We start from the raw sequence: 16,284 nt of genomic DNA, 5'->3' as shown, positions 1-16,284 counted from the left end.
GGAATTTTTGTTTTGCGCATAGCTCAGTAGCCTGACCACTAAGAAAGATGGCGTCTTCGGCAAAGTTGCTCAGTATCACAAGGGCTAACATTATTTGAGCCGAAAGTTTCGAAATTTTACCACTAGGTGGCGCTAGTGAGCCAACAATTTTTGTTTTGCGCATAGCTCAGTAGCCTGACCACTTAGAACGATGGCGTCTTCGGCAAAGTTGCTCAGTATTACAAGGGCTAACATTATTTGAGCTGAAATTTTCGAAATTTTGCCACTAGGCGGCGCTAGTGAGCATGGAATTTTTGTTTTGCGCAAAGCTCAGTAGCCTGACCACTTAGAAAGATGGCGTCTTTGGCAAAGTTGCTCAGTATCACAAGGGCTAACATTGTTTGAGCCGAAAGTTGCGAAATTTTGCCACTAGGCGGCGCTAGTGAGCATGGAATTTTTATTTTGCGAATAGCTCAGTAGCCAGACCACTCAGAGAGGTAGCGTCTTCGGCAAAGTTGCTCAGTATCACAAGGGCTAACATTATTTGAGCGGAAATATTCGAAATTTTACCACAAGGCGGCGCTAGTGAGCATGGATTTTATTTAATAATGTTAGCCCTTGTGATACTGAGCAACTTTGCCGAAGACGCCATCTTTCTAAGTGGTCAGGCAACTGAGCTATACGCAAAACAAAAATTCTATGCCCACTAGCGCCGCCTGGTGGCGTAATTCCGTATCAGAATGACCACCACATGTCAGCCCTTGAGCTACTGAACAACTCTTCCGAAGACACCAACCTTCAAAAACATCAGGATTCAGAGATATCATATGTTACAAAATTTTGCATTCTTATCCCTCATGGTTCATATAGTGCAAATCAGAAAAAGCGCCCCTACCGGCCAAGTTCTCCACTAAAAAGATGATTCTCAACTCCTAAAGGAAGATCGTACTTAGCACTGAAACTTCGCCGAAGACAGTACTGTGCTATCTCTTTTAGCATACGAGATACTCAACGACACCCCCAAAGTGATGAAATCCCATAAGCCCTGGGTCTCCTATAACGTTCTGGTGTGTATTATAGGAGTGAGCGTAATAGGAGTGCACGTGATAGGAATGCGTTTAATAGGAGACCCGACTGTACTTACAGACCCGTGCCTTCGGTTTTTCGTTGGACCCGTTGGCGAAAGCTAGCGGTGGTAATCCTTCTTGCCCCAGCAACACACATGTTATAATTGTGTATTATCAACTGATATGTGACCAAAATTAGTCATATATAAGTTGATAATACACAATTATAACATGTGTGTTACTCGGGTGGACACCGTCTTGGGAAAAACCTCTCGAAGGTCTCGTCTTTTTTTCGTTTATTCTCTAAACATCGTTGCAATTACAAACAAAAGGAAGGGTGAATCTCTGAATTCACAACTTCCTTCCAAAAAAGTGGGAATTAAAACTGTCACTAAACGTGGCAAGAATGGAAGAAAGGACCTTTCTCTGGAATGCGAACTTTCTTCCAAGGGTGAAATGAATAATGTTGATAATTGTATCGAAATGACCAATCAGTTCGATACTCTAGAACTTTTAAAGATTCGCGCCGGAAACTTTCAAAGATCGCGAACTTCTGGAATGGAATGGAATGGAATAAATGATTTACTTGGTTTTCCCCAGTCCAAGTAATCATTATGAAAAAGAGAACCCAATCTGGCATTGTTCGGAAAGGGATTTCCCAAGAATATTATTTAGTTCACTTTAACAAAAAATAACTAAATAATATTAAAGCTTCAGAAAAAGCAAGACTTATGTTGGATGTCCATGTGACATAGGAACATTTCCAGAAACCTAGAGGAAATTACCAGAACCCCACTCAGTGCCGTCGGTGCCAAAAGTGGGGTCATGGTACAAAAAATTGTCGCATGGATGCTAAATGCATGATTTGCGAAGGTTCTTCTCACGCCAAGGACGTTTGTCCAGTGAAGGAAGATACCACCAAGTTCATATGCTCTAATTGTGGGGCTAATCATAAGTTAAATTTTTGGGATGCCCGTCGCGTAGGCGAGTCGTCGAGGCTCGAACCAGGCAGATGAATGGTAATGTTTTTCGTTTCCTGAATTTTCAGCACGGATTACACAGATATACTACAAAGCTTTCATTTGAGACTAATTTTGTTCATATCGGTTGATTCTTGCAAACGCACCACTTATGTCGAAAAAAAGCCAAAAATTTAGATTATTTTAGATTTTAATTCATTTTGTTGTGTAGGTTAGTGTTTGGGTTAGCTCTTTGCGGTCAATTGTGGTGTTGTAGCTCATGCTGACGTGTGTAGGAGTCATGGACATACGTTGCACGGGGTCTAAAAGGGTTTTGATGCTGCTAGTGCATGGCGGAGTTCAGAGACTCCCGAAGAGACTAGTGATCAATAATCAATGGTGGGCGTGTGTTTCTGCTTCCGAGTTGGAACCGGGGGTTCCAGCCACGTGGTTGTCAAATTTCGACAGAGGACCGGTGTTCGAATTATTTTTTCCAATATATATTGTTAGAATAATGCAAAGTTATCTGTCAAATCGAACAGTCTGAAAGTCTTCCTGTAAGAACTGATGTTACTCAAGGCAGGATTTCGGGGCCAATATAATAGATTATTTCCATTAAATTGATCAGATGAAGCTAAGTATCTAGGGCTCATGCTAGATAAAAATTTAACTTTCAAAACTCACATGAAGGCATTCAAGCCAAATGTAACAAATTTGTAAAATGTCTTCATCCTCTCAATAATAAAAAATCAAATCTTTGTCTAAAGAAAAAGTTTTTGATCTTCAAAAAATAAAAGCTTAATTTAATTTTACCAAATTGGGATGATATCAGCCCTTGCAGGGTAAAACATCAATTCCACTCAAATTACACAGAACGCACAAATGCGAGCAACGAATGCTCACTGTTTCGCTGATGATTACTCCTTTTATCGTAGTACTAACCTACTGAATGGGCCATCTAACCTACTAACGACGACGTGCACGAAGCGACACAAACAACAACCCGTGGAAAATTGTGTCACACTGAAGTGACCGTCGTATAGTCGATTTTCCTAGGTCCAGCTGGAACCTATTTGCGTGGCGATGTCCACTTGGGTCGCTGTGCTTGGACGATGTCCGAAAGCTTTCAGGCACTTGAGTGGACCGTTCGTTCCCGTAATTTATGGTCATGTTTACCGTGTAACTTGTCTCATTGCAAACGGAGAATGTTTCTCTGGAAATTTGCGTTTTCTAGTACGAACATACTTTCGATTTTCTTCCCTTTCTCCGCACTATCGTATGTGCGGTACCTGTTGACAGGCCAGTTCCGTCATAATTTATCCCTCGTACAGTTTTATGAAGTGATTAGCAATTCACAACTCCGGGTCGTAAAGTTGCATTCATAAATCATCACTCCCGCTTCCAGTCATCGTAATCTCGTTTGTGTCACCTTTATCGAGCCGTAATTAGACAACTAATTAACATAATAAATTCAGTGGCATGCTTGCTCCCGTTTATTTTCTCAACTCATTATTTCGTTCACATTCTCTGAAATGCATCGCATTTCGTGTCATTTGCTTTCCCTTCGCAGTTAAGACTTTGAAAGGCACACAAAAACAAGAAACTTATAGTGGAATGTGCGTCGTTCTCGCCCGTTTTTACGTTGCAGAAGCAACAGCAGTCCATTTCTGCACCTTTTCTGATGGTCGCCAAGTCAGGATGGTTTGTCGAATCATTCTCTGAATTTTCAAAACCGTTTAGAGCTACTGGTGTTTCTTGGAACGGTTTGATTGCTGGTCGCACCAATCAGAGGAAACATATTTAATAATTTACGTTTTACGGTGGCAAAGCATGAAAAAATCTGCAAGTGCAAACGAGCTAAAATGAATTTGAGAGAGATGTCTGAAAGAAGATTGGTATGTTTATAGTGTTATGCTGAGATCAATCAATCCAGTAAGCATATTGATTACACAAATAAAATCGACGCGATAAATACTGCATTTATTCTTTCGCATAAATTCGTTTAAATTTTTTTCATAGTTTTCTCAGTAGATTTTTAATATGTTTGTACAGATATCTTAGATACTGTACTGTAGCTCATAGGATTTCGGCTAAATTATAATCTTCGTTTTCAAAATAGGTCGAAGGCACGTAATATAACTTTATGTAAAAGCAATAATTACGTTTATGGAATTTGTACCTAAATGGAATTCTCGCCCTAGCACTGACTGCACTAATTACATGGCTCAAGTTATAGTTAAGGCCAGATTTTGAGAAAAATAAACTTCGAAAATACTACAGTAAGTTTATTAAATAAAAATGAATAATCACAATAGTACTTATCATCATTCAGTAGAAAAATCTGTGTACATTCAGTACATTTACCCTACGCTTAGCCCTCACAAAAGGCGTTCATATGAGCTTATCCTGCTTAAATCTTGATACAAAGCCCGAGTATCAACACCACCATCAGCAGCAAGTACAACATCGATTAATCATACCACGACGCGTTGTAGGCCGGAGGGCACCTTTATCGGCTTGATCTAATCTTGTACTGGGACCTGGTCTCCGGTTTCTCGGAACCCCTCAGGCCCTCACTCTCTGGCAGCTAGCCGCAACGATGTTTGCATATCCGTCCAACGTATTCGCAGCGCGTAAATTATTTATCTGGCTCACTATAGGCCAGGTCTCACTCGAGATGATGGCGATATGTGAGCGCTGTGTCCCCTCGGTAGCTCTCGCAAGCACCAATCTGTGTGACACCTGTGCTGAGTGTGCTGCGTTGGGTTACAGAGCAAGCAGCAAACGATGGAGGAAATCGCTGGTTTTGGTCCAGATTCGGACTCAATGTTGTTCTAATCGACGACTGAGACGTGCACTAGCGTAGCTAGGAGGCGTGCGGTCCACGTGTTCCATCTTCTTCTTTCTGACATTGCTCCCCAACTGTAACAGAGTCTGCTTCATAGCTTAGTGTTCTTATGAGCACTTCAACAGTTATTAACTGAGAGCTTTTTGTGCCAATTGACCACTTTTTCATCCTTATGTAGTGTGACAAGCACAAAGATACTGTATGCCATAGGAAGGCGAGAAAATGTTTTTCACGAAAAGATCCTCGACCGGTGGGATTTGAACCCTTAGCTTTGTCTTGCTGAACAGCTTCGCGTTTACCACTACAGCTATCTGTGCCTAAATAGCCACATTTTGATTGCTACGCAATCAGCTCATCCCTATATTGTGGGCTTCCAAACTTGATTCTGCACTGGACCATTGCACCCTACCCAGTAAACACACGATCGTATATAATAGGATATAAGAGTACAAATGTGGAGGCGATATACGTACCATTTGCATACAGCCTAATGGCGTATGTACGTATATCGCCTCCACTTTTGTACTCTTATACGCTATCGTATACGAGTTTGTGTTTACTGGGTAGCTACGCCGCTGTGAGGCAGCATCTGAACGGGGAAGTGGACAAAAGTGGGCGACAAGCAAAGCTGATTACCCTCCACCAGGGAGGGTGGTGGGAGTGGGTTGGAGAAGAGGGACATCGCGACACTGAATAGGCCATTGTCGGATTAGAGTATTAATTGGAGAACATGATGTCATTGATCGTGATGCAAAGCGCAAAGGGACTTTTCGAAATGTTCGAATTATGCAATCTAGAGCTATTAATATTAACTCGTTAAGTCGTTGGTGACAACAAAGGCGCAAATTGATTATAGTTTCATGCTACTGCAAAGTATCGAATGAGGTTTCGCACGAGGAACTGTGACTAATACGCGAGATATATCAGAGGCATTCCGCATAAATGTTATGCAATTCCAAACCCCAGCAATGCAACAATCGAACACTTCAGAAAAATGCACCAGACCATTATGCATTTCTGGATAACATCTATTATGACTACACCTCCAGTTCTGCCTAACGAAGGGCATTATTTGCTTCACATACCTGCAGAGTCTACACATTACCTACCATCACCATATGCAATAGCGGTGCAATAACCTTTTCACGAGGCTGGGAATCAATCCCACTCATTACTCACAGAGACGAATCTCGTAAAATTGATCATCGTAGACGTCAAAACTGGCTCACAGTCACAAACGAACCTTTGCGACCCCTGAGGGCACCAACCGATCAAATCCTGTGCTTGACCATGTCGTTAGCTAACAAGCCTACGGTTTTCCACCGTTCCAAACCCTGTTGGATCAGGGCGCTTTTGTTTCATCATTTGGCTTCGATTCCTGTGTACACTCTCATGCAAAAGTTTGGGATCAACCCTTGAAAAACATACGAAGATTTTTCGTTTATACCTCTGTGAGCACACGTTCAACTGAAACTCTTTATTGCTCATTAGAGAAGCAATGTTTTTTTTACTTACCTTGATTTTATTTTGAAAAACATTTCTTGATACTTTCACTATATTTTTACTCAATATTGTAACATTTTTCAAAAATAAATCAAAACATAGTTTTTAGAATTTTTTCGCTAAAAATATGATGATGCTATTCATAAACTATGAGATTATTCTTATGCCATACTTTAATGACAGATATATAAAAAAAAACTTGTGCATGTTTTTCTAGAGGTTATCCCAAACTTTTGCACGGTGGTGTACCTAGCATCCCTACCAGAAGGGCTCACGCGAAACATGTTCCAATAATGATGAAGCCCATGTTTGTGCTGACCAAGTCATAAACACTTCATCGCGTTGTGTAGCTCCCATCCGATCCACCCGCACCAGCAGTGGAGTGCTCTGCTCTGTTGTCGCTTCTGGGACCGGCCCAATCCAACGATTACCTCGAATTAGATAAAGACATTTTCCGCAGTTCTTCCCCACAGGTCAGTGACTAAGCTTGGTGAAATTTTCCACTGATTTATTTATGGTTTAATCGAGTGGCTTTGGAGGAAGTTCTTTGTTCTGTTCGAAAAGTTCAATCAGCGGTTTGAGTTGGAAGCAATGAATGAGTGAACGTCTACAAAAGCAATAATCCACCCATTTAAATTATATATAAATGCTATTCTGGTATTCCTTCTAACAGAATTGTATGAAAATGAAGTGATCTTGGTGATTCAGTTTAAACTGGCAGTCAGTTAATAGTAAAATAAATATAATCATTGAAACTCATTGCAGATTCGAGTATTTCAATAGGTTTAAGTTAATGATGATTGCATTTTAAAGCTTAAGAGAATACAATAGATTACAGAGCTGCATACTTTATAAACTGACACTGTTTTTTGCATTACAATTAACAGCATTAGCTTGAAGGTATGAACTTAGATAACTCAAATGCTTTTAAGAAATATTATGTCACTTTCTTGACACATATTTTCAAAAATTATTAAATTGTAATAATTGCAATTATTTGTTACAAATTTAACACTGTAGAGTGTGGATTTTCTATTCTTTAACGACATGGATATATTGCTAGTGTAAATGCCACAACATATCTCAAGTATATTAATGAATCATCCAAGACACACTGCAGTGCACTGGCATGGACAGCAACATCGAACATGATGGTTTGACATATCAACAAAAATTTTTGATATTGCTGAAGCCGAAACCAACTCTCTCGCCTTTAAAAGTGGAAAAAAAAGAAGATGAATAAAATAAAAAAAGTTTTCATAGGTAATAGATTTATAAAAAACCGTCCACTTAATAAATTTTGTCATTCCATTTTTTTAAGAATTCGTCAAGTTTTATTCGAAGTTATTTTATTTTCTGAAAAATTAATCAAAGGTCTTCTTAATAATTTGTGTCTTTTTCTGAAGGAGCTTATGTAGCAATCTCTTGGATATATTGTTAAAAATTTCTACTGGAATGAGTAAAAGAACCTCTGAAAAATTCTTGAAGAATCATCATTGTAGGGGACAACTCAATATTCTTTTAAACATTTCTGAAGATCTTCTGATGCGTCTAGAAGTAAACCTAGAGGAACCCATTGAGCCGAAGTATAATATGAGCAGATATGCAACATGATTAAATTACGGATCGTGGTTTTGTATCTCACGGTGTCTGGTATTACGCCAAATTACGTTAGTCCCGAAATATATTAGGCCAAACGGGTAATCACCTTCATTTTTTTTCCACAAAAAAAAATCCAACTGCGATAGCTTTTTCGTTTTTCGATGTTTTGGCACCATTTTTTCACAAGCCCTCCAAAAACTATTCTTTTTTAAGAGCCTGTGTCCATATTGATCATTTGTCATCTGTATTCGAAGAGATCTCAAAATTTCTTGGGACCAACGTTTTTCTATAACTTCCGTAAATATCTCAGGCTGCCGGTTTTTTTTTCAAGCTCGATAATTCGCTGTTCGAAACAATACTTCAATGAGAATATGTTGTGAAAAATGAAGCAAATTGATGCAACCTTTTCATAGTAATGTTGATTTTTGTGACTGGTACTAACTTGGTAATACAAAGATCTTCAAAACTTCAAAAAACATCATTTTGTAATTTTCAGATTTCTTGAAGACAGCTCAATGGAGTTGCATGATTTTGCAGAGAAGCTCCTTATAACCTGACATTGTATAGCCCATATTTTAGTTTTTTGATAAATTGACTAAACACAAAATGGCGGCCAAAAAAGTTTTACATAAGGAATGTCGGTCCCCCAAGAAATATCTGAATATCTTCAAAACCAGTTGACCAATGATCAATATCGAAGTAGATTCTGAAAAAAGAAGAGTTTTTTGAAAACTTGTAAAAAATGCTGCAAAAAAATTGAGAAATAAAAACAATTTAATGTTTTTTAATGATGAAAAATTGAAGCTGCTGGTAGAGGGTTAATGATGTAAGGAAATTTTCGGGATTTTCTTAACCCCCACCCTTTATTTTAAGATTTTTTGTATGAAAATTCAAAATAATTTGTATGGCGCCCAAGAAATCTCAAACCCCCTCTCCCCATAACCCCTTACGTAATTAATGGACGTCCCCTTAGATCGAATGGGTCATTAGGCTTAAATTTCCAAAACTTAATGGGAGCAGTTGCTCCATTGATTTTTTTTTTATTTTTTTTTTTTGCTGTTTGGTTATTTATCTAGAAGATGTTCCTTTTGTAAAATTGATCACATGTTCTAGTGAAGAAAGAAAAAAAGTCATTATGATTTCAGGTATTAATTTGGTCGCATATATTAAATCTCAAATCAAAATGCAGTTTTACAAAGTGAGACCATTTCTGTAATCAAGGTCAGAAATTTCTGTATAAAGGTTTGCAAAACTTCCGACAATTCATTCGATTTCGTTCGAAATCTACTTATTCATGTTTCGAAAACGATTGATTTAAGACACATTCAATATCGAAACATGATTTCCAATACATATCTATTCAGAGATATAATTTCATACACAATATTATCAACTTGTAATGGTGTTTATATTGTTCGTTTTGGCTGAAAACAAAAAGGCTCCCCAAAGTCAAAGCGATTTTTCACGGCGAAAGCGAAATCGCCGTGATTTCACTAATCTTTCATGCACAGTTTGATGAGCGTGTCTAAGCCGCAGCGACGCAATTCTGCAGCGATTTTTGTCGCGTTAATCTAGATGGTTCCAGATAAGAGTGCTTGCAGTGACACAATATCAAAATCGCAGCGATTTTTTGTCGCAGTCGCTGAAAAAATCGCGTGGATTTGGGGGAGCCTTAAAGATGGTTTTTCTATGTACTTCAAATAATTAAATCCAATTAACATTTTCTTTCAACATTCTTCAATCCAGTTTTAACAGCAATGATGCCACTTGGTTTGGTTACACCTTTTCTTATAATAGATTATAGATTATCACTCAGAAGGCATAAGTTCGAATTCCGATGAAACTTTTTTTTTTGTTTCATCCGATGGTAATGGAAATCAATCAACTTTTAGATTCTGTTAAATACCAAATAAATAAAAATGAATCTGTCATACTTTACCCTAGCTTAAAACTAACTTCAAATCGAACATAACGGTAAAAAGCTTCAGATTGTATAGACAGAAAGTTGTTTTGGCCTTGAAACTGTAAATTCAATTGAATTGTATCTTATATACTATTCTATGTACAATATCAATACTAATTTGCGCATCAACCATCCTAATACTAAAACTAACCAATATGCTACCCTATAAAAGTTAACCCCCATCCTTGAATAACAGTCAGTCTTGTTGAACCTACCACCCAGTGTACAACGAATCTAGTGCTAATCCGAAAACCCGCGTGTGCTGAAGTCCCCCCCAGTGTCTGTGTCTGCCGTTTGTTCCAGTCTACCTTGAGCGTCGAAGGTCGGTCCGCGAATTTCATCGAGTGAATTCGGGGCCGGGAAAAGGTTACTGTGGTGGACAAAGTGGTCCTTCGAGCCGGATTCTTTGGACAGTTGACCGGTGGAGCCGCGGTTATAAGTGAAAATTTCGAAGCGACAACGTGTTCGGACCAGCCGCGTGGTTCGTTGTGTTTCGTGCGCATGCAACTTGCGCGTCGGTAGTGTGAGAAACGTGGCTCAAACAGCGAAAAGAGAGAGCGTGAAGAAAGTGCGCGTCGTTCGAGTCGCTCATACACAGCCACATAATCGAGTGCGCGTGTGCAGTGCTACGCTGTTCGTTGTCGCGTATTGCGTCGAGTGGAGACACGCGTGTGTGCGTATGCCGTTCGCGAGATCGCCTAGGCGTATGCACGTGTTCGGAAGCCACGCTGGTTGAGTGAGTGACGATTAACACCAACCACGTGTTTGTGAAAAAAGATAGCGAGTGTAACAGCGTCAAACTTTCCGTGGTAGTGCCGTCGGCTTAGCTAAGCGTGTTAGCGCCGACTATCAAACTGTATTCGCGCGTAGTGGTATTTTTTTCTCGCTTGTAGGTGATCACATTTTCTTCGCTGGTTCTGTTCGATGAACCAGAAACCCGGACGATCCCTACAAGAAACCCGGAACCTCTACGCGCCAACGGTGATAGTGCACTTGTGTCCTTGCGTTGTAAATTCGCTAATTCGTACCGTCGTGATCGCTGTTGCTGAAATATCAGCAGTTGGTGGGATCGTATTTTGCTTCGCTGGTTTTGTGTGTGGAACCAGAAACCCGGACGATCACCACAAGAAACCCGGAACTACTACGTGCAACTGTTGGAACCACAGTGTTAGTGAAGGCTGCAGCGACTTTGTATCGAAGTGAACTGTTCCAGAGATTTTGTGTTGGTGTTATCACCGACATTTGCAGCGCTGTACAGCAGGAACTCGTTCCCGCTAAGCTGGCATCCAGGTTTTTGGCGCGCCGCCCTCATCCGAAGAGAGCATGCCACCAGCGTTTCACCCACCGGGTCAAGCATGGCGTAAGTACCCTGCATTTTTTATTCCTTGCACACGACAGGTCGCGGACAGCCAATCGGTAATTGGCTCGTCGTATTTCGATCGATATCTCGTCGCGGATCGGTAGTGTCGACCCGCGTGTTGACACGGAAAGCAACAACCCGTTTCGTTTGCGTTGTGCCCTTAGTGCCGCGTAAAAATGCCCCCAAAGACTGATCCCGATTCGAATCCCGTATTTTTGCGTGGAACGAAAAAGAACTTGCTGGAATCGTTTGAGCAACTGAAAACAATAATATATGACGAAGGAGACGAGTTAAATGGTTCAATTGAAGCGTGGTCAGAAAGCTTAGAACAAATCGCAAAAGAATATCATCGAGTGGTTTGTGAGTTAGAATCGATTCATGGTGATGACTCCTACAGAACTGAACGGTTGAGCTTCGAAAAGTCATACTATGGGATGCGTGGCATTATTCTCAAGCTACAGAAGGGAAGTTCTACACCGACATCCACCCAATGCGCGCAATCAGTATCGCACATTCGGTATCCTGAGTTAAGTTTGCCGCGATTTAGTGGAAGGCTCGAAGACTGGTGTGTTTTTCGAGATGCTTTCGATTCCGCCATCGGTTGTCGCCCAGAAATCAGTGACTACGAAAAGTTTCAGTATCTGAAGGGTCTGGTTCAAGGTGACGCATCAAGAATAGTGAATTCCGTTCCGGTTAGTCAGGATGGGTACCGTGATGCGTGGAGGGCTTTGAAATTGCGGTACGAAAACAAGCGTCAGTTAGTTCGTTGCCACATTAAAGCATTGTTTGATACCCCGCCGATGAAACGAGAATCGGCAGAAGAGTTGCTCAATCTTGTCGACTGTTTCGAGCAGCATTTATCAGTGCTTAAGCGGTTGGGGGAAGACACACAGGCTTGGAGCTCGCTGTTAGTTTTCCAGCTGTCCATTCGCCTTGATCCCAACACCCTGAGGGAATGGGAGAACCACTATGTCCGTCTTGATTCCGATAACGTGGCAGCTGTTTTGGGAGGTACCGCGGACGAAGAAGAGGATGATGAGGAATCTTTACCTTCGTACGTGTCTATGGTGAATTATCTGCAAAACTATGCAAGAGTGCTGCAATCAGTTGGCCCAAGCAGAGATCAAAATGCAAAACCTAAACCACAAAAATCTGCCGTTCATGTGAGTTCTCCGCCTGTTCCATCAAATCCGAAGTTTCCTCGAAAATGCGCCAAATGTCACCAGGATCACATGCTGTATCAATGCCCTGACTTCAATAAGCTCTCCGAGAACCAAAGATTAGATTTTGCTAAGAATCTCAAGCTCTGTTTGAATTGCCTCCGAAAGGTCGATCACTTCGCTAAAGCTTGTCCGTGGAAAACTTGTAACCGATGTCCCAAGAAGCACCACACGTTACTTCATGGAGCGAATTTCGCACCTCCATTTTCCTCTGGTAGTCAGTCCCCCAAAGCAGTCACCATGGTAGCGCAGCCAACTAGTTCTCAACAAACCCCGAAGACGCCTAGTCTGCAAGATTCTCGCTCTTCTTCGACAACGACTCTGTCTAGTCAATCACAACCGCCGTTTGCGTACACGGACCTGAATGTGGCCATGATGACTTGTGAGAAGTCTAAGATTCCAAAAACAGTGATTCTCCCAACTGCGCTAGTTGAGATTGAGGGGAACAACGGACGTAAAGTTTTCGCCCGGTGTCTGCTAGATTCTGGTTCCCAGAGTAATTTTATGACGAGTGCATTAAGCCAACGACTGCAACTTTCGCGAACCCGTGTATCCAGTCCCGTGGTGATCTGTGGTATTGGCCAAGCTACTATTAAATCGGATCAGATGGTCACTGCCAAAGTATCGTCTTGCAATCTCTCGCCGTCAAGTTGCCAGTTTCGACGGTCAGCATTCAAGAATGGCCTATCCCTCCACATGTGTGTTTGGCAGATCCAGCTTTCTTTGTATCCCAAGAGGTTGACATTATTCTTGGTGCCGAATACTTTTTTGAGATCCTACGGTATGGCCGCATTAAACTTGGCGATCATCTTCCGTCCCTACAAAACACAGTCCTTGGATGGATTGTTTCCGGATCGTGTCCAGTAGCGGATCATGACCATGCAGACCCTCGTGCATGTTTCACTACTCAAACCGCTCAGATTGAGGAACTTCTCAAAAGGTTTTGGGAATTGGAAACCATCCGCGAAACTAAACCTTGGTCACCAGATGAGAAATACTGTGAAAAACATTTTGTGGCCAATACAACACGCACTGAACAAGGGAGGTATGTCGTAAGACTTCCAAAGCGTGAGGAGCTCCTGTCGCATTTGGGTGATAACCAGGGTCGAGCTGCGAAGCGATTTTACTCATTAGAGCGATCGTTACAAACAAACCCAGAGAAAAAAATGCTTTACCACAGCTTCATTCAACAGTTCTTGGAAATGGAACATATGCGCGAGATATCTTCTCAAGAGCTGTGCCAACGTCCGCAATTTTTTCTTCCTCATCATGGAGTATTGAAAATGGATAGTGCTACGACCAAATTGCGCACAGTATTCGATGGCTCTTGTAAATCATCCTCCGGACTATCACTCAACGATGTCTTGCTAGCCGGTCCCACGATACAAGATTCCTTAGTGGAAATAGTTGTTCGCTTCCGTATTCATCGTTTCGTGATTTCCGCCGATATTGAAAAGATGTTCAGGCAGATTTTCATCCACCCTGAAGACCAACCGCTTTCTCGAATTTGGTTTCATTTCGATTCAGATCATCCTTTGAAAGCCTACCAGTTAACGACAGTAACATACGGTTTGAATTCTTCTCCGTTTTTGGCGACACGAGTGTTGAAACTGTTGTCTGAAGATGAAGAAGCGAATTTCCCGCTTGCAGCACCTGTTGCTAGGAAAGACTTCTACATGGACAACCTGCTAAGTGGATGTAATGATGAATCGGAGTTGGTAACAGTCGTCCAACAACTGATAGAGTTGCTTCGTGCAGGAGGATTTCCCCTTCGCCAGTGGTCATCAAACTGTCAGGCTGTACTAGATGTCATTCCAGAAGAGCTGAAGGAAACTCGTACCCTGCTAGAGCTCGATGATTACAACCCGACTATATCTGCTCTTGGATTGCTTTGGGAACCTGCTAGTGATAAACTTGCCTTCAAATTACCTTATCTAAAAGAAAATGTTCCACTAACCAAACGAACGGTTCTCTCTCAAATGAGCAGTTTATTTGACCCTCTGGGTTTACTCGGACCCTCGATTGTGCGAGCAAAAATATTGATGCAGTCGCTGTGGAAGCAACATCTGGATTGGGATATGCCGTTGCCGGATAATTTTCGAAAAGACTGGGAAGATTTTCATGATAGCATCCCCTTTATACGGGACTTCAAGGTTTCCCGTTCAGTAGTGAAATACCCGTACTACCGACTTGAGTTACACGGCTTCAGCGATGCCTCGGAGCTAGCATACGGGGCGTGCATTTATCTTCGATCAGTAGACGAGAATAACAAGTGTTCAGTTGAACTTTTGATCGCCAAATCTCGTGTCGCTCCAATCAACAACAAATCGGTTCCGAGATTAGAACTTTCTGCGGCACTTTTGCTAGCTCATTTGCTGGAGATGGTGAATAGAAGTACATCGCTATCGGTCCCTGTCTATTTATGGGCAGACTCCACAATAGTACTGAGTTGGCTAGCTGCTCCACCGTCTAAATGGAAGACCTTTGTAGCTAACAGGGTGGCAGAGATACAAGAACTCACCTCATCAGCAGTTTGGAATCACGTTCCATCCGAAGATAATCCGGCGGATATGATTTCGAGGGGTGTTAGTCTTCGGGATCTGACGGAATGCACATTCTGGTGGCATGGGCCAAGGTGGCTCAGGCTGTCAATGTTGGCATGGCCCGAAAGGTATAATGCAGAAAACCATTTATGTGAAGAATTAGAGCAGCGTATGACTGTTGCGTTGCCCATCATTGCAGAAGTGGAAGATGTTATCGATCGATATTCGCAACTTGGTCGTCTGCTCAGAATATGTGCGTGGGGGCATCGGTTCCGCGAAAACACTCGTCGTGATGTTTCCGATCGCGTCACCGGTCCGTTATCGTCCGCGGAAATCGATCGCGCTCTCGTCGGTCTCGTTCGTCGTGTGCAAGAGGAATGTTTTGGTCCGGAGATTGCGCAGCTTAAAAAAGGGGCCACCGTTGATAGAAAATCAAAGCTGCGATTTTTGAAGCCGTCGCTTGTTGAAGGCGTAATTAGAGTTGGCGGCCGGCTTCATCATTCTGCGCTCTCCGTTGATGAAAAGCATCCCATCGTTCTCCCTGCCAAGCATCGCTTAACGTGGCTGATAGCTACTTTGGAGCACGCTAAAACGCTCCACGGTGGGCCAATATTGTTGCTTTCGTCGCTTCGTCAACGATTTTGGCCGCTCAATGGTCGTAATCTAGCACGATCAGTTGTTCATCAGTGTGTTACATGTGCTAGAGCGCGCCCTCGATTTCTTGAGCAAATGATGGGAGATTTACCACCAGTAAGGGTCACCAGATCTTTTCCATTCGAGAACGTTGGCGTCGACTTTGCTGGACCCCTCTACGTTCGCAAAGCACATCGTAAAGCGATACCGATCAAGGTGTACGTTGCCATCTACGTGTGCCTAGGGGTTAAGGCAGTACACCTCGATCTAGTACCAGATCTCACCACGGAAGGGTTCATCGCCAGTCTTCGTCGCTTTGTTGGTAGGCGAGGAAAACCACACCACATATACTGTGACAATGGTCGCAATTTTGTTGGTGCGCAACGAGAGTTAGGTGAATTACGACGACTTTTCTTATCCCAAGCGCATAAAGATGTCGTAATAAAGGAATGCGCTGACGGAGGAACAGAATTTCACTTCATAGCACCCAGATCGCCGTCATTAGGGGGCATTTGGGAAGCAGCGGTGAAATCAATGAAGTTTCATCTTCGTCGTGTTGTCGGGAACGCTTTGCTCACTGAAACAGAACTTCGAACTGTGCTGATTC

The sequence above is a fragment of the Aedes aegypti genome, chromosome 3, assembly GCF_002204515.2.
Source record: "Aedes aegypti strain LVP_AGWG chromosome 3, AaegL5.0 Primary Assembly, whole genome shotgun sequence".
In the NCBI taxonomy this organism is placed as follows: Eukaryota; Metazoa; Arthropoda; class Insecta; order Diptera; family Culicidae; genus Aedes; species Aedes aegypti.
Note: the sequence above shows the minus strand (reverse complement) of the source record.